The sequence below is a fragment of the Plectropomus leopardus genome, chromosome 8, assembly GCF_008729295.1.
Source record: "Plectropomus leopardus isolate mb chromosome 8, YSFRI_Pleo_2.0, whole genome shotgun sequence".
NCBI lineage: Eukaryota > Metazoa > Chordata > Actinopteri > Perciformes > Serranidae > Plectropomus > Plectropomus leopardus.
The window spans coordinates 27,757,949-27,778,174 of NC_056470.1; the positions used below are offsets into that span (position 1 = coordinate 27,757,949).

Below are 20,226 nucleotides of genomic sequence, written 5' to 3' on the forward strand. Positions count from 1 at the left end.
TAAATAGATCAACGGATGAATTATCCACCCCGCGAGTCACAAATTGCTGCTGAGATAAAAAAAAAACAAAAAAAAAAACTTATGAAGCAAAAACCTCAGAATTTAGAGAGGGGACACAGGATGATACTAAGGGACACCTGCATTTAAAAGAAGAAAAAAAACAACGCAAAACTTTGTTGCCATCCCCCAGTCGTCAATAACCACTACACGTACACTGTAATTCTTTGGAAAAACTGTTGCAAACTAGCCAGTGGCAGGAGAATGTGGCGATACCAATGTTCTGCCGATAAATCAGTGCATACCCAGTTACTAGGGGTAGTGTTTATAATTTCTTAATGTTATGGATGTGTACTCTCTGTGTTTCTTTTGTGTTTGTGGGCGCATATATTGTACTGGTGCATTGCTGTCTGAGAAACTTCTTAACATAACAGCCTTTCTTTGATTGGCACAGTTGCCTGTTTAGAGATGGTTGGGGGGGCAGACAGTCAGACAGCCAGCCGTCACATGAAAGTTTGCTTTCTATTGCTGACAGGTCCATTTTTTTGGTGTGTTTTTCAAGCAGGTCTCACCCAGGTAAACGAAGAGATCAAAAGCAGGTGCTTGAGGTAGCATCGCCCTGTCTGTGATATATAAGGCCTCCTGTCCTTAGATCTTGGGCATTTCTTCTGCACCCTTCCCCTTTCCATATCACCGATGGAATTTTAATGATAAGCTCTCTAAGACTGAATTGTTATCTTAAATGCACCACGCCACAGCCATCTCATACCCGTATCACACGCTCCTCACCATAAAATCCCAGAGAGCTGAATGCCTGCATCCCTCCTGAAATGTTTCCATTTGGACAGCTATCTTTTTTGACAGTTGCATACTCTGCGAACATTTGTTTGCAGGCCAGTTTTTGATTAGTGGCAGCACTGACGCCTGTAATACTGTGGGGAAAAAAATCAGCTCTGGATCTGGTGCTAAGTGTTTTTTTAAGGTTGGGTGAAGTGCTGTAAAAAGCACCATCTTCTCCCCGAGGGGACACACCCACTCAGGAAGGGTGAGAGAGAGAGAAAGTGCCTGTGTGATGGTCAGAGAAGCAGACATCTCTGGTGCTGAAATTGAATCTGGTCCCAAGTTTGTAGTGGAAAAGCCAAAGTGACAGAATAGTAGATAATAGGTTTGCTGTAACGTCACGCCTGAGTGTATGTCCACACTTGGGCATTTCTGGAACAATCCAGCTTCTGACGTCCTTATGACAGCCCTCTTCCCATTTCTTTTGCCGTTACACGGCTGTGCAGCCACAGCCCATTTTACTTCAACACTTTTCACATGCTCCATGGATTGCTCTGTTGCCTATTACTTTGAGTGCTGAGCTATCAAAAAAATGCCTGATTTGTTATTGATAAAGTAATGTTAAAACGGTCATAAAAATGAAACAAAGCCCATTTGTGGGTTTGCCCAGTTGGATACAGTGCCTGGCTTTTTTTTTATTCTCTTGTTGCATTGTTTTATTGTTGTAAAGCCCATGTAATCCTCTGCACTTAAGAAGATAAGTGAACTGTGAAAATAAAGAATTATTTAGGAACTATTATATTGTAATTCCATGGCATTGCCACAATGGTTTAGTGTGCAGCACCGGCCCAAGACAAAGAGAAGAAAAGTTTTTATTTTTTCTTTGAGCCCCAATTCCTGTTTTCATCATCTCTTCAGCCTCGTCTCTCCATCACTCTATCTCCCTCGCTCTCCTTTCCTCTTTTTTTCCTCTGACGGTGACCTTGAAGGTATCCCTCCTGTGTTTGTTGAGACACACAGAACTCTCTGTTTCTTTTTTCTCCCCTGTTCCCTTCCTCTGTTTTCATTAGTGGGCTCAGTCAGCCTGCCTAGGGACAGCCCGGTGCTGTGCTCACGTTACAGGCCTATTGACTTCGGAAGAGAGAGGAAATACTGTGGACATGATTCACCATGCATGAACCTCATGATACCAGTTTTATCTGCACCTTCTTTTCAATGGAGAGGGGAGCAGATAAACCACACGGCATTTTTATCTCCCTCACTTCAGGCATGTCAGTAATCAGATACACAGACAAGGCTAATTAATATTTGGAGATATACTGCCATGCAGTCACACACTGACACTCTTAAAAAAATGACCTGGGGTTGACAAAGTGCACACTCTTAAAACCTTTCTGAAGATGCTTGGCTTTTGTGGCGCTATTGTTCCTTATTATTGTGTTTTGCAATACTACCCGAAATTTCGACGTGGTAATTATTTTCAAGGCGATAATCAATTCAGCTTTTCAATGTTGAAAAATTGCCACAATTCAAAAGGTGATAAAAAAAAGGAAAATATTATTTTGTGCTAATTGATTTTTGTTTCATTCATTATGCATGCTGAATTCTCAGACTGATGACAAAGCCTGTGGATGGAAGCGGAGCTGGGTGCTCAAGCCTCACTAACTTCTATGGACTAATCTGGCACCATATTGGGCATTAACCTTCAATAACCTTTGTATATAAATTGTGAGCACTTTAAATCAGGTTGTTGTATCCTGGAGTTATGCTTCTGCATATTCTTATGAGCTCTGAAAGCAGTGATGAAGGCATTGGCAGGAAGTAATAGCCCTCAGAGGTGGATGGGTGTTTTATCATACTTACACCCCAGTAATTAACCAGGACTGCCCTGGAATACACTGTCTGTTCTCCCATCTTCTCCTTTTATTCCTCTCCTCTAATACTTAAGGGTGGGGTTGAGGGTTGTCTCCGTTCGTATCTGCAGCTGTACAATCCAAGCTTTGAACTGTGCCACTGTGGCGTTATGATAATCAAAAGCGGAATACATTTTGAAGAACTTTTTAATGCAGCAGCACACTGTGCTCTATATATACATACGCAGTTTTTGACCCAGTGTTTCTGGAAGGAGTTGGGGATGAATTTTGTGGTGCGCTTAGCAGCTCACATTCCAGTGATGATGCACCTGATAGGTTGGCAGCCATGCAGCAATCAGTTAAATGACAGACAGACAGGCTCAGAGCACAGCTGCACAGTGCAGTCTAAGCCAATTGTGTGACAATCAGAGGCTGCTATTTTAGGTTTCCCTCCCCCTACAGAGAACAGATTTCACTGAATCAGTTGGCCCTCGGGCATCATAATTATGCAAAAAGCTCAGCAGAGAAAAGTTGTTTGTTCCACTATTGTTTTGACTTTCTTTCTTATCGCTTAATCATCTGAGGAAAGTGGTTGTGGTAATATATAGAGAGGTGCGAGCTTCTGTTGACTATAAACATTGGGCTTGAAAGCAATCTGAAAGTTAGATTAGAAATACATCTATATGTACTGAATTGGAGGCATGCAAATGACTGAGTTTTTGCAATTCAAATCCATTTTTTAAAACTCAAACAAAGCTTCTTTTTTGAAATGTGTGAACCTAGATTTTTGAAATACTCCAAAACTGGACTCGTCCTCTACACAGGCTTGTCACAACAACTACTTTTGTTGAATGATATATTGTCCCAAAAATAATTGTGCTAAATGATATTATTGTCATAATGAAACCATTTTATTCTGCTGATTTGATAATATGATAGCATAATAATAAAGGAGCACCCTTTCAAACAGCAATTCACTTTTGATTTTTAAATATTTAAACATTGAAATTGGAATATGAAAAAAAGATTTAAAAATTAAAAAGTGAATGAACATCTGTTACTAAACAAAAAAGTGTGTTGACCTGTACAGGTGGAGCTTTTAATTACTCAGTTTGAGACTAATATAAGATTTGGTCAACAAAAATCAAAACCAAATGATTCCTCTTGCTACTAAAAGACCGGCTCCCTGGGATAGACAGCCTGGAGGCTGGCCCATTTGTTGGTGGATTTACGATTTAAGGAGTGGAGAATGAAATTGTTGGAGGGTAAAACTGTAGACTTTTTGACTCATTACCAGAGGTTGGCAAGCTGTACGTCTTTCACTTTAAAAGTGCAGCTGTGGGCTACTGCTAAGCTACACTGTGTCATCTTTGAGGTGTTGTTTTGTTTTTCCTCTGATTGTGCGGCAGACGGGGGGTGGGGCACGTTTGTATAAAGAGAACTGGATACAGTTTTGGAGGTGGGCCCCGTTCATTCCTATGAAAGTTGGGCGTTGACGTTTGGCCACTATGTCATATCGACTTCAAGCCCTCAACTTCCTGGGGTGGAGAAAAAAAGGGAGAATCACTGCGTCTAAGTCTTATAATGATCTGGAAACCCCTGCTGTTGATTCTCGCATCATTTTGGCAAAAATATTGATGACATTCTTGACCCTTTCATGCATGCATTAAATAACAAAGTATATATTTTTAATATTCATTTTTATTTTTAAACATGTAAAAATCATGCCCATTTTTCTACGCAGTATATGCTATTTTGGAGGAGTTACATGTTTGTCCACTGCGGTGGACACCATACACCCACAATATAGAAAGTGATTCAGTGGAACTCAGTATAGTTCCAAAATGTATATGTTTTGAAATTTATGAAAAGCAAATGGTATTAAATAAAAGAAAGATGTATTTTTGAGACCTATGTTGAGTTTAATTGAATCCCTTTTGATAGCGTTGATGCATGGTGTCCGCTGCAGTGGACAGATACAATACAACCTTATGTGCATACCATCCACTGGAGTGGACTAATGTATGTTCAGTCCTAGAAATGCTTTTTATCCTGTTTTTCTCTTCTTTAGATTTAGTTTTTTGCCTGTCTGGTTGTCTGAGAATGAAAGGACTCGACCGGTTGTCTGAGGCGCTTTGTGCATCTTCTCTTCCCCACACCATTTTTAATTTATGATGCAATATCTCAAAATTACAATGAGATACAAAGATAATCATCAAACTGAAATATAGACAGTGTTTTGGGGGTCCAACACCTGGTTATGTTTGGTCATGGTACTACAACTTCAGTGGTTCAGAATGGCTTTCAAATATCTGTCGGCTGTGTTAGACACCATGCACGAAAGGGTTAATGATCAAGGTCACGTGCATATACTGTATATCGACAATAAATTGAAAATGTAATTTTTATGACAGGCCTATCTCATGCACGTGTAAAAGTGAATAATATATGAACTGTGCTCCAAAATACAAGGCCGATTGCTGCAGCAACATTCTGGGATTGTTTAATAAGACATAACATACAGCTGGAGTGATATCGCTCACCTGTAGCTCATACTCAGGCGTCAGTTTGAAGGGCAGCTCGGCTTAAGGTCTGCCCACTTGAAAGGGACCCGTGAGAGGAAAGGGCACAGGCTGCCACTCTTTTGACCGGCTCTCCCCTGTGGTGAAAAACAGTGCTGAAACAATTACAGGCCACTGTGAGGTCTCTCACACGGCAATGTCTGGAAATGTTAGACACACATAAACACACAGGCTCTCACAGTGAAGCCAAAGTTATTAAAACTAATTAACTTGAATTAACATTTAAAAAACTTCTAGGTGCCCTTTAGAGATTTAGGTTGACTGCTGTAAGTAACACAAATCCATCCAGACCTCCAGGACGTGTGTGTTAAGCCTCTGGTCAGTCTATCAATGCAAAGTGAGAAAAGCTGTTTTCACTCCCCTGTGCTGCACTCCCCCTCCAGCTGCACGGAGCACTACAAGTCGCACCCATGAAGGTGGAAGACTTATGTGTTAATCCTGAAGCCCCCACCTAAGCCCCTGTAATAAAGCACGCTCTCAATCAGGACCTGTCCCCTCCCTCCAGGCAAGGCAGCTTAGGCCTCTGCAATCACTAGCTGGTGAGCCGCAGGAAAGCTAATGAGCCCCTCGTCTAGACGTCCAGCACCTGCATTCATAGCTGTTCTACTGGGAGCTCTCAGGGGTGTAGGCAGACTGCAGGTGGAGATGATGGAGGTCTGTGAAAGGCCAGCAGCGAGCCCCACCAGGGGGATCATCTGGTGACCAGCAGCTTGCAGTCTGAATACATAGTAGTCAAACACACTGCCGCCATGGCCCCGGCGGACAACTTGAACCCGCAGCTAACCTGAAGCAGAGCACTCACTCAAAGGGAAGGCTTGTGGACTTCAGTGTAAATTAATTAATGATGTCTAATTTCATGCAAAGGTCCAGTTGTTAAGCTTACGCTCTCTTTACAAAGTGTGTGTGGACAGTTTTCCTGCTCCCAGTGGACGACTGTTGAGCAAAATGCAGATAGGCTCTTTGTAAATGTTAAAGAGCACAATGCAGATGTTCTATTTAGAGTTTGTGCATCTGTTGTGCCTGCGGAGAATTGGGCATGTGCGTACACTTAGAGTGGGTCATGCGATACCTTGACTTTTTCCTCGATTCCATCTGGATGAGGAGATTCACTTTTCTTTTGTACATTTCATGTAATTATGATACCTGTTAATACAGCAGAAAGACATTGAAAAAATCATCATCATTTATCACCTTCATATTTGTTTTATACAAGAATGTCATCTTCTACGTAATTAGCTTTTCAAACTTTAATGGGTTTTACAGCAGTGGTTTTAAAGGGGCAGTTCACCTCAAAATTAAAATGATATATTTTTCCTCTTATCTATAGTGCTATTTATTAATATAGAGTTTGGTTGTGTTGTTGGGGATGTTGTTCCTAGAGATGTCTGCCTTTTCTTGAATATAATGGAATTAGATGACACTCAGCTGGTGGTGCTCAAAGCACCAAAAAAAAAAAAAAAAAAAAACCCAAAAACTGAACAGCAGCAACTCAACAGCAATATATCTTTCCAGAAATCATGACCCAATTACTCAAGATAATCCACAGAACTTGTTCAAGCAGTTTCATGTAGGAACACTTTTTTGAAGGACTCTGCTGCCTTCAAAAGTACCTAAACCATGATCATGGATGAATCATGGATGAATCATGTATTCATACGGTTACTATTATACATGATGGCATTCAAATACTTTCATATTTATTTATTTTCCATGGCAGGTAGAAAGAAAATAGTTTCGAAATGTTCAAACTGCTCACAACAATATCTGTGGATTATCTTGAGTAACTGGATCATGATTTCAGGATTGCTGTTGAGTTTTTCAGATGTACTTTTTTGGCACTTTGAGCACCACAAACTGAGTGCCATCCAGTTAAATTATAATGGAGAGGAGGCAGATATCTCTGGGACCGATATTGCCAACACTTGGCAGCTCACACCAAAACAATCTAAACCAATTAATAACACTACAGGTGAGAGAAAAAAGATGGTTTTCTGAGTTTTGCATGAACTGTCCCTTTAAGGAATGAGCAAACTATCCGAAATAGTTCAGATGAATTGCAGAACCAGAGCTTAGTTACAAGTAACCAAATTTCGGTCATGGATAACAGGACCTCATTTATGTCGGCCATAATTGTCCAGGCTCCAATTATAATCTCAACACAGGAACAAATCCACTCTGATTGAGGGACCAACTAAAAAGAGCAGCGAGCTGGTGTCCTGGATGTTTTCAGAATCCTGTTCAGGAGAGTAGAGCACTTGTGTAAGTGTTTGTTATTCAGGTTTAATTATGTCCACGGGGCCTGAGAGTGTAGGCCAATCTACACAGCGCCTCTTTAGCCCGAGCCACAGTGGACTGGCTTGATGTCTTCCTCTTCTTTCCTCTGCACTGAATGAGCAATTAAAGGTCATATCAATTAGAGCATGTTGTGGTCTCCAGACTCATTTTGAAACAGCTTGCTCCTGTAGCACTGTCAAGAAGGAATAAGTATACAAATGTAAAGCTTGGCCTTCCTCGGTTATTTTTTAAATATTTTGAAATCTCTGCTCCAACATTGAGAGTTAAAGTGGTAATGAGCTGCTTGGCTTTGAACTCACAGGCCACAAAGTATATACACTGGGCACAGTATACTACAGTATATGTATGGACCAACACATTATCAATGAACCACACCAAAAATAAAGCATGACAGAAATAATCAGTTATCAGCCTAAAATCTCAATCTCTAACTACAGCATTGACACTCTGGCTAGCAAGTAATTTATTCTATGTTTGTGTTAATGTGTATGCCACCGTTTGAGGCCTAGTTTTCAGTTAAACCAGAGACCATTGATAAACTGACACGGTTCACTTTAGATTTATTTCCTGTATCTGTGTCACATGGCTTTTGCCTATAGATGTATAATAATACCTAGATACTGGATGCCAATATGGTGCCTATTCATTCTTATGAAACTGCTCGCCTGGCGCATACCCTGCAAATGTTTCTATTTTTCGTGTTCTTTACATGGTATGCAGCCCACTGAATTTGTGCAGCAGTATTTCTTCCGCTGACGAGTTCCGGCTCAGCCCATAGACTTTACATTGTGATGATATCACAGATTTTTTGATCGCTTTTCTCTGCTCGAGGATAGTTTTACAAATATAAAACCTCCATGGATCAAAAATTCATTATAGATAGAGTCATAAATTTTGTTTAAAGTTCGGAATTACCTGTCAAAAGTTTCAAGGATGTCTCTTTACTTTTGGTGTCCTATGAGGAAAACGCTTTTTGGGTCGTAAAGGATTATTTTCACTGCAGTATCACAAGTGGCCACTGTGAAAGATTGGAAGCAAGACTATTCATTCTAACCGAAAAAGTGAACATGAATACATATTATGACCAATTCTTTCACCCCATCTTCACCAAAATAAATACTGTACCCAGTTTACATTTACATTTTGACACTAAAATGGTATTTTTCAGAAAGACAAATCAGGAGTAAATTAACTTTATTCAAGACCCGTCCCTGTCTCAGCAACACACTCGCAAGATCTGTCCAAACAGAATCTCTTGTCTCTGTTGATGCTCAATTTTAGGTTCGGTTTCAGTGCAGTGCAGAGGACATCGCTTTCCAACCAGATAAACAGACATTTAAATAGAGTTTTACTTGTTACCGTGACTTAAAAGTGTACCCCTTTAAACAAGGACAGGTAGCCGACGACCATGGGAGATTGTTGTTTGCATAATTCTGTATATGTTGATCTAAATTAAAAACCATATAACTAGAGCATTCATTGTTTTTGTAGAAAAAGTTAAGGCTTCTGTCTTTCGTGTTATTACATTGGGTGCTTGCAGTGTGTGGTGCAAACCATCACAAAAAAACACAAAAAAACATACTGAGGCACCAGAGGAATGAGTGGCAAATTTATCACAACACCTTTGCACTCTGTTCTTAAAAATAAGCATATCTCAAAAGCTAAATAATCTACATTGTTCAAATAACTTATGGAGTGTTAACATGTATTTTTTTTATGGTTCTAAATTTAAAAGTCTTTTGGGTCCGCATGTTTTGTGCTTTCATTTGGTAAAATCTGACTAAAAAACATGTCTGATTTTTGTATTTTTTATTAAACAATTTAAATACTTTTAGCAATTATTTTAGCTTTAGACTTATGTAACCTTTTAGGTTAAGTTCTACAGATTTGTGGGAAATTAAGCATTTGAAGATACACCAAGAAATGACATAACAATAAGCAAAAATACCAATGCCTTACCATTTCTGTTGCAGAGTTCAAAAGGTTAAACAGAAATAAAAATTGCATTTTGTTTGCTTAGTAATAATGTCATTTGTATTACTTAAGTGTTTTTGGATCAAGAAAAGAGAACACTATTAGACTGATATGATCTTGTACTTAGCGGATATCAGATATTAATCCAGCAGATATAAACTAATGGCAAAATAAGGACCAAACATTAAATTAATGCAGTGCTGCAATGTTTTGAGTTTGCTGTTATGAATCCACACAACATTGACATCACCTCTAAAAGAGGTGGAATTTAGAGTATCTTTTCTTAAACCAAGCAGTGCATGAACTGTATTACAGTGAACATGAAACTATGTTTGAGCTGCACTTTGCATTCACTCAGTGGTCATGTATATTACAACCTCGGTACAAGAAACAAAGCAAAAATCTATTTAGTCTAAATATGTAAGGTCTATATTTTCATCTCCCTCTTATTGGTGTGCAAACAATCATTCACACGGTGCCAAATGAGAGACGGCGAATTGTTTTCATTGATGATCCATGAATCCTAATGAAGAAGCATGCACAAAGAGACATATTGCAAAAAGGTAATTCGTGCCGTTGCCATAGTGAACCCCCCCTCTTTGTGTACTCCAAGATTATATATGTTTGTTTGCAAGTGGAACTACTGACGGAGGTTCCTTGGCAGTCATGCAGCGAGGATGTGTGGTGGGGAGGGGATTCCTGAAGTATGATTAGATGAATTTTAATTCATTCATTTATTCATGAAATTCAATGGGTCTCCTGTCTTCTAAGAGACAGCGCACCAAATGCCCTTGCTAGTTTCATCATCACTCTTTGTATTATTTGTAAAGAAGAAATAAATTGTTTCCATCTCGCACAAATAAGAAAAGGAGGAACCAAAGAAAGCAATATTACAGCGCAGCGCAAACATGATCATGGTGAGACAAGTGGTTTTGCATCAGTAGCCCACATTAATGGTGTGACACAGTTTTTAGTTTGTTTTTGTTGATAGCAGGCTGTTTGTGTTGATGACAGGTGGTGTTGCGTCTGCGGACCCATTTCACATGGAATGTAAAAATCTCGGCTGTAATGTGAATGTGGCGGTGAATTGTGGGCAGCTATAGAGGGTCTCATGTAGGGATAAGCGGTGAACTGGTGTGAGCGGGAAATGAATAAATCACAAGGTGCCCTAACATATACACGGGCATTATTTTAAACATCCACAAGGAAAGTTATTTGGGACAGCTAGCTCGGCAGTGGTGATTATTATAATCAGACCAGACCACAACCCTCCACCAACCGTCACCCACAGGCCATTGGACTCTTCCAGTCTCTATGAGGACACTTAGTGCAGCATATTCTATCCAGCAGATAGAGCCATAAATAGTCCTTCATTACAGTAAATGGCAGTTTTGGGAATGTGGGCACAGTTATTTTTATTTTATTAAATTTCATTTTAGTTTGCAGTGGTTTTTCACTCCCATGCTGGAGAAAAGTGCTGTACAGCCCTTCTGATTTATACTCCGAATATGACTAAGAGTGTAGTCGTGGGAAGTGCATGCATATATCAGTATGTGTCAGTGGTGTCATACAGTAAATTGGGTGGCTTGATCCAGCCTGCCTCAGTGTGATCCTGACAGTGTCCTTGGGCAGGTAAAACCAAGGTCAACACAGAAGTTACTTTATTAAGAGATATTTTACATAAACAGTATGAAGGCATCTGATGAATGAATGTGGGAGTCTAAAAACCAATGACCTGTTGTTCTCTCCAGATCTGATTTTGCCAAAACGGACATGTTGCAACAATCTCTCACTCATCTTCTCCTGCAACAGCTAGAAAATTACAACAAAAAGTAATAGAAGAAAAAATCATTCATAGGCCGGCTCGAAGGCATACTTTGTCGACTTTCAACCAGCTTTGTATCACAACAATGTGGGTAGTATGTGTAAATGAACTTTGTTAAACTTTCTCAAAGTTTCTACAAAATTTGCTGGGTCTTAGGCTGTTGCTTAAACTACAGATTGTAACTTCGCATTTTTCTATGCCCACCACCATGGACACACAGTCTCTCTCTCTCTAAAATCAAACTCAGATCAAATGGTAAAACTGTTCAAAAATATACCAAGATCCTGTCACTGTATGTCCCATTTCTTGCCTAAAATGTCCTCGGAAACATATTTTAGTGCACTGTTTAGCTGGACTTCAAAAATGGTGAATTGTGAATAACAAGTAGGCACCACATTGTTTCATGTATTGTAGAACTGGAGGCTGAAAATACTAAATTTAAATAATAAAACTATGCAGAGATGAACTGTTATGAACCAAGATTCTGTTACTGCATTGCCAATTTCTGGTCTAAAATGAGAGTGTTTGTTACCAGCCGGCTGTATTATTATATCCTGTGTCAAAATGGATAAGCATACATTATGTTCAATTATGTTTATTGGCCCGGTGTGGCACAGTGCATGTTGGTAGTTGTAGGTTTTTTTACTTCCTTTTCCTCTGTTTTCTCTGGTCATATAGTACCAATTTCCAGTGTGTATGGTCTTTCTATCACATAGACAGCCCAGTTTAATGAAAAGAGCATCTTTCACGCAGTGAAATACCTCTTAAAGTCAAAATGTTTTTTCTTTAAATTCCTTTAAAAATATTTAATTAAAGTGAATTCTTCATTTTGTATAATCATATGCATGCATGTCACATATTGCCTCATTGAAGATATGCTACACAAAGCTTACTTACTAATGATTTCCTTCTTTCTTTTCATGTCTGTGGATCCTCCTGTGCCATCACTGTCATCAACAGGTAAGCACAATCTTTTTTTTTCCTCCTCTGATATATCTACTGTTACACACAGATGATAAAATACTCCGGGCACCTGAAATGGTCAGATAATTTTCCTGTCAAACTCCCCTTTGCCTCCCTTGACCAATCATATTTGATGTTTACCACTGAGTGCCTGAGTGCGGGTGGGGTCCCCTGCTGTCTAAACAAGCCCCCACCCCCCGACTGTGAAGCCCTTTTTCCTGAGCGCTGTAGTGGAGAGAAAAGGGCAAGAGAGCAGCGCTCAGGCGAAACAATAGCACCGTGAGGAGATGTCAGGCCCTGGGAGCTGTGAGGTGGATGATGATATGAGCCCGCTGGTGTTGTTGTTTCTCACTCTGCTGAATGCTAACACATGGCCCCCCGTGGCTGGGCGTCGACCCACTGTGTGGTCAGGACCCCGGTGGTAGCGGCGGGAGGGGGTGGACTAGGATGTAATGAGCCCAGTCTGTACTGCTGGGCCATGGTCTGTTGGAGCAGGTTTTGTGTGCATGTGTGTGCGTTATGCATGTGTGTTTTTAGTATGCCACCACGGATGCCGGGCCCTCCTTCTGTGATCCCTGTTGGTGGATATCAAAGGCCTGTTGTAGTGCGACTCCACCCGTCTGCAACCGCCTGCTGCTCGCGTCCGACACTGTCCATTAAACTTGTGGCTTGATTTCACGGCCATGGGCTCACTCCAAAATATTGAAACTGACATTTCGCCTATAGCCGAACAATTTAGCCTGTTCTATTTTTAAACGCACTTAATGTCAAATTCAAGTAAACAATATAACAAAGAAATCCTAAAAAATATTAACTAACTGAATTATCAGTCTTGTAACTGCCACTTTCATCGCAGTTGCTTGCAGCTTTTTTTGTCATTCTGTTTGCTTTTATTTTGAAGCAGGAGACATTTTCAGATAAACCTGGGTGTTAAAGCAAAGCGATCTTAAATAAATGACCCGTACGCTTATATGAGCTATAAAATCTTCACACCAGAAATATTATTTTTGAAATCATTCAGTCTGAATGTCTGCCCATGTCTACCACATTGCATCATGGGTGAGTAAATATAAATTAGGGTGTTGGTAATCCCATTTGAAAGTTTATTTTACTGAGATGAGGTGATATAACAGAGGAGGGTCTTCATCCTGTCGTCTCCGTGTGCAGTCAGTTTTTTCTCAGTTTCATTCTTTTTTAAGTGAGCCTGGAGGACAGCCTGCTGGCAGGCAGGGATGCAGAGAGGTTTTTCTTTAGCAGTACATGAGTGAGGGAGACAGATGGAGCATGCCAGACAGTGGTTTGTGGATTTATCCAGATTTATGATGGGAGGAAGCGAGGCTGGATGTGAACGGGGGTGGGGGAGAGAGTTGGGAGGAAGGGAGGCGACGGGTGGCACGAGGGCCAGCTTTCAGTGCCGGATTCTGAAAGCCTGGGAGCCTCTGGATGAGGGGAGGGGGGTCCCAACACAGTGTTGTTTGAATTGATTGTGTTTTATTTTAGCACACCGCTCTGTGTGTTACTGTTATGTTGTCTACTGAGGAGAGTGTCCTTGCCTTCACATTGAACTCTATTACATCCCTCCCAGGACTCTGAGCTGTCTCTCACATCGCTTGATTGGCATCTGCTTAGACTTCGCTACCACAAAGGCATCTTGTTTTATTCCCCACTAATTTGGCTTCACGGCTCTCTCCACTAATATTAACAATACAAGATTGTTAACGCTCCCTCCCTTTGTCATGTCATTTAAAGAGCTGAAAATCATGAATAACATCAAAACAATTGCCAGAGTGTGATACCCATCACTGTTTATCAAGATAACAGTACAATAAAAACAGGAAAAATGGATGTAGTCACAAAGAAGAAAACTGCTGTACGAATTGATCAAGAGATAAAAGATGACGATAACTTATCATAGCAGATGTTTGCTTTCATAGGAAATATCCCTTTGATAATCTACTTTTTATTCCACGTAGCGTTGATGTTTACAAAGCTTCAAGGTTGTTAACTCCTCCTCGGGGGAGAGGAAAACATAACAGCCATTCTGGGATGCAGGATGAAAGAAAATAGAGATGTTCTTCCTTTTTTCACCACATTGAAAAGGTTGAACACATTCTTTGTAAAGGCACTCTATTATGCTATGCTGTCACAACATCTCACAGGTTAATATAGTAGTCTATTTGGGGGAAAGAATGAAATCCAATTTAAAGAATATGGGGAGGGGGGGCATAAAAAAGCAAAACCATGTTCCTTGCCCCTAAAAGTTTACCCCATTTCTCATCGTAGCGGCTGCAGTTTTCGAAAAGGCAACTTGGATGACACATAACTGTGGCGTGTACATACAGGATTTTTATCCGCGTTCACAAACAATTCCTGCTCTCATGAGTGGACCAGTGGGTTTCTGACAAATGATACCTTTCATCCTTCATCCATTGGTTGAGAATACATGGGGTTTGTTGGATCGGTAAGAATAAATCAATTTTCAAACAGCTAAAAAACATTGGGCAAGGCTCTCTCTCTCTCTCTAAGCCTGCCATTATTCCACTTGCTTGCGTTCTCCGCTATCTAGGGTAACCCTTCTCTGTCTGGTATCCCTGCTTATAGCCAATCACAGAGAGGCCTCTGTTTGAGTAAACCAAGGTATAATGGAGCGTCTCCCTGTAGAGGAGTCACATACCAGTGGTTTCCATTCATTTCATTTGTAAACGTCAGGGGGGGGATGGCCCTCTCAGAAGGCCTTGAATGAAAAAAGCATTTGAGAGAGAAAGGAAAAGAAAAATGCCTCGCAGCAAACAATGGAAAGGGTCACAGTCAAAAAAGATATAGCAGGAAGGTATAATAAAGAAACAGATGAATCCAGTGCACTACACAGAAAAGGAAAGCCAAAGGTTTTAGAGAAAAGCTAAGTAAGAAGAGTTTGATTCACTTTTGTTGGTTTGGGAAACAGAGCCTTTAACTGCGCAGCAGAGATCTGAGGAGTTTCAGATTTCTCCAGAGACGCTCAGACTGGCCGTTTAGGGGCTGATCTCAGCTCAGCAGGGAGCCAGAACAGCCCATAAGGCCTTACAATTAGAGCCCACGGCAGCAGCACTAAAGTATACAGTAGCTGGATGAAGGTCAAAGTCAAGGACATGATTTTGGGACTGAATTTTTGTGATAGTGAGTGTCTCCTGTAAGCACTTTTAGCTGTCATGGATCATATTTACCATCTTCCCACCAAAATTAGCGCTTGTATGCAAGTTTTTTAAACTCAAGAAAACCCATCAAATATAGGTGATAGAGTCCTTTGTCATTGCTAGTAGGGCAGAGCCGTATACATTGTGCAGTAGACAAGTGTTTTTTTTTTTCTTGGTGTGTTACATTAGACATCCAAAACAGACTGGGAAACAGGTTGGTAAACTGTAGAAAGTGCATGGTGGCCAGTGAAAATAATACAGTGGTTACTTCTTTTTATATCTCTTACTTCTAAGATTTCTCTCTCAAACTTGGTCTTGGTTACTCTTGCTCTGATCTAGTTATTATGTCCACTGTTCCAGCAATCATCAGCTCCGATTTGATCTAAATAAATTCTTAATTCACCAAGTTAGATGTACCTGTTGCTGGCTGACGGCTGTTTACAGACTTGTAACTTCATCCTCCACCACAAGGTGTCATGGTGTCTTTAGGCTCAGCTGCCTGCCAGTAGAGGCCAGAAACTGAGCTCTGGTGGTGCGTGCTTTGCACTACATACAATGAGTTTAATAGAAAGAGGAGCGCCTGTATTCATGACGGGATTAAAAAACATATCTTTGGGATTTCGAAATAGCCTGGTATACAGTAATACAGTGATACCACCCATGTCTAATGAAAATGGGTGGTATTTTGTGCCAGTGTGTCATTGCATCGTGCTGGCAAAGGGGCAACATTGTGCTTGAGGTGTCATTTTCCATCACTGTCTATCAAAACTGATGGGAGCTGAAGATGATAAATACCCATGACTACTGCAGACTCTATTGTCCCGGGAGTGGATGCCGATTTCCACCTTTCCCATTAAATACAAAAGTCAAGTGTTAGTGGACCTTAGTGGCGTTTGTTCAGTGGTAAAAGGACTATAGAGAGAAAGGAGTCTGCATTCTGTATACCCTAAGCAATGCATGACCCCGGTAACAGAGTGCATTTTGGGATAGGATGTGATGCAGACCTGTGGGAGCTGGCAGTACTCCGGATGCTTTACTTTGTCAACATCTTGATTAATATACCGACTCCTCATTCTACAGTCGCTGTATGGACCGAACCATCAGGGACAGCGTATGCGGCACACCGATGAAAGAGAGAGAGAGAAAACAAATCACCTCATTCTTTATTATAACATGGCGTACCCCCAGAGTATAGCGGCTAAATAAATTAACCAGCAAATAAATAAATGACACTCATCAGTGCCTGAAGAGGGGAGAAAAAGATGAAGGTGCAAATGTGAAGATTAGAGAGTTCCTCGTTTAGTTTACATCAAAAGATTTGTGCAGCGTAGTCTCCCTCTACTTTTTTTTTCCTCTCTCACTTGACTCACTCCTTTTGATTCCATTCGTGCAATGCAATTATGACAATCGCAGTCTGGAGGATTGGCAAACAAGAGACCATCGAAAAACTGTGGAATGGAAAAACAAAGACGCTTGATGAGAGAAAGGGGATCTTAATTACAAATCTGCATGAGGATAGTTAGATCCTAACAGCCTTAGGTAGGAATATCAAAAAAGGTGATAAAACAAAGCCCGTTTGAAACTTCCACCACCATCCATTCTTGTAACGCGAGCAGAAAGTTTTTATAGGGCCTACTTGTATCGTTACAGCTCTGTCTCTGTGAGAAAACAGCTGGAGCGGCACACTGCTTGATGAGCAGTGCTGCTGGTGAGAGGAGCTTTTACTGTCAAAGCCCCCTCTGTCACAGCACCTCCCTGTGGCCTCTGCCGTCACCAACAGCCCGGCAGCCTGAGCAATGGCTGGAGATGGTTCCCTGGGTAAGGATTATTCTATCAAAGTCACACCTCACGCAGTACTTTACGCCGTTACTCTTAATTTCCCTCCTTCATAGACGACGAGGCTCGAACTGAATTTTCCTCCACTTCCTCCTCTCTCTCGTTCTCCCACTCCTCTGCCCTCACAGGCAGATTGGCTTTCTTCATCTCGCCTCCTTCACAACGCAGGCCGTTTTCAATTCTCCTCGTTCTCCTTCAAAAGCGCCCCCCCCCCCCCCCCTCGCTTTCTGTCTGTTTCTTACACCCCCCATCCTCCCTCCACCCCTTGCCTGTCTCTCTGGGGAGTTTGGAAGGGAGAAGAGGGCAGTCATAAAAGATAAAGATGAAAGCGAACAGAGAGAAACAAACAGGCAAACAAATAAAACCCCTAAGTAAAGTAGCTTTTTCCATCTCAGTCGCGGCGGGGAAGACGCTGACAGGGAAACTCTGCTGACATGGGTGGGAATCAAAGCTAGTTACGGGAGGGGGGGTCGTATATGTGTGTGTGTGTGGACCCATTAGAAGACTAACCACCTAGATTCAGTGCGGATGAATCATTACCAAGAGACCAGGGTTAAAGAAAGTGTTAATTTCCATATTGTGCACGTACGGTTTCAAAAGACTAATATGTCTTGGGTGAATGCATAGATGTGTACTTCTATGATGTGTTTTATCGCCTGTCTCTGGCTTCCTCCGAGCCCATTAGTGTATGATGGTGTCTAGTAGTGTGTGCATGTTGCTTCAGTCGGAGGGACTCTGTAGGATCTAATGAGGCTAGGCTCCCAGCCATCTCAGCAGCCCAGCCTTACTTACCGGAGAGGGCTGGATGAGCACGGGGCCAGGGCAGGGAGGTAATTAGGCAGGGAGTGGTGGTCAATGACGGGCCGCCCCGCACCCCGGGCCTCCAGCCTCCAGCTGCTTTGTGCGCTGTGCGGCCCGCACAAAAGGGCTGATGAGGAGGCAGGCTGACCTTCAGGCCTGGCACACGCTTCCAAGGGTGTCTACAAAAAGAAAAAAACCTGCTGAGCCATTGGAGGTTCAGCTTCTTTCCTCGTACACATCCCATACACACCTCTGCAGCACATCTAACTCCTAAACTTTCAAAATCTCCCAACCCCGAAGCTGCTCGGGGAGAATTTGTGGACTGAAGAGTGAATACAAATCAGGCATCACCATTTGGCCTCAGCCGCCGGGAAAGTTTTCCCGAGCCCTTCTTTCTTTTTTTTTTTTGTTCCTGTTTTTTAAAACTTCCATTTGCTCAAGCTATCCTCTGCTTTCTCTCCACACAACAGGCCACGTTAGCAAATGGCTACGTCAACATCCTGTCCCTGACTGTGTGTAAAGTCCAATACTATGCAGACAGAGAGTAATCACCGCGTGGAGGGGCAAAAGATTTATTGCACTGTTGTTTGTATTGTTGTTGCTTAAAAGTAAATTCTCATGCGCAATCGCAGAATGAATCATTTGATCTTTAGCATCAAAGAAGTCGTCGTTGGCCGTGGCTGTGACATTGGACAATTTATTCCCTCTCAGGCCGTAAAGCTGGCCATGGGCGGACAAGTGTCTCTCTTAGATGGGCCACATAAAGGCACAGGACCCAATAAAAGGAATGTCACAGGAAGTGCACTGAATGTCATTAATAATAAATCACAATTGTCAGAAACTGACCTGGCAGCGAGGATGGACGTAGTGGAAAGCCTCGGTGTGGAGGGAGAGCACCTCTATTTATGTCAATCACAGCCTCGAATCTGGCCTTTTATTACTACGAGAAGCAATTAACCTTTCAGAAAACAGTGTCACTCAAGCACAGACAAAAGAGCATTTTGGAGATGTTCAACAAGTCTGGAGACAAATGACTTTGATGAGGTTGGTGTTAATGGTGAACCTGCAAAAATGAGACTAAAGTTCACTTCTTTTTAACAGTGCTCTGCAAATATCCTTCCTTCGCAATCCACATCAGTCACAGTGGCTCCTCCTGTCTTGAAACTCCCCATTTTTTATGCCTCTGTGCCAGTGACAGCTGTGGCCGGAGGCATTATGTTTTCGGGTTGTCTGTTGGTTTGTCTGTCCATTCCATTCTCGTAAACACAATACCTCAGAGAAGGCCTTGAGGATTTTTTTTTTCAAATTTGGCACAAAGGTCCACTTCGACTTAAAGATGAACTGATTAGATTTTGGTGTGCAATGGTTAAAGGTCAAGATCACTGTGAACTATCCGACAATATCTTGATTTAATTTCTTTGGCACAGATGTCCACTTGGATTCAACAATGAAATGATTGGACACCTTGAGGAAATTTCTTCAAATTTAGGCACAAACATTGCCTTGGACTCAAGGATGAACTGATTCGATTTGGGGGGTGAAAGGTCAAGGTCAATGTGACCATGTTTTTGGCCTTGACTCAATAATTCATATAGTAATTATGTTAAAAATATCGCACAAATGTCTAATAGGATAAAAATGATGAAGTGATGACATTTTATATCCAAAAAAGTCAAAGGTCAACTTCCCTTTGACGTCATATGACATCAACGTCATAGCTCAGTTACTGAGATAATTTCGGGTGCCCACCTTGAAACTGTGCTGATTCTATCTAGTGAACAGTATGATGGTTTTTGGTGGGCGGGGCTTAGCTGGAGGGAAAAAATTCTTAACAGACGTAAGCTGGCACAATCTTTTACGTGTTGTTGGCTTGTTTTCGACAATGGAGGAAGATGATATAAGTCTTTCTAAATATGCCAGGTCACTCAGTCTCCGGGACAGTGAGTGTTACTTAAATAAGTTAACACTGACCAGCAGGACCAGACTTGCTCTCACGGATGATGATGATTTGACAGATGATTTGAGCCAAATTGGATATTGTTGATTGGCACAATGAATGAATGACTTTATTTTGAAGTAAAACCTATATATCTATACCCCTTTCTCAATTTTTTTCATCTAACTCATATATTATTTCAACAAATTCT

At 41.3% G+C, this 20,226-nt stretch overlaps 1 protein-coding gene across 1 annotated transcript in view; it reads left to right on the forward strand.

Annotated features, from left to right (window-relative positions):
- The window catches only part of camta1a (calmodulin binding transcription activator 1a), a 393,330-nt gene that overhangs the window by 107,676 nt on the left and 265,428 nt on the right, over window positions 1-20,226 (forward strand). The gene's annotated exons all lie outside the window — the stretch shown is intronic.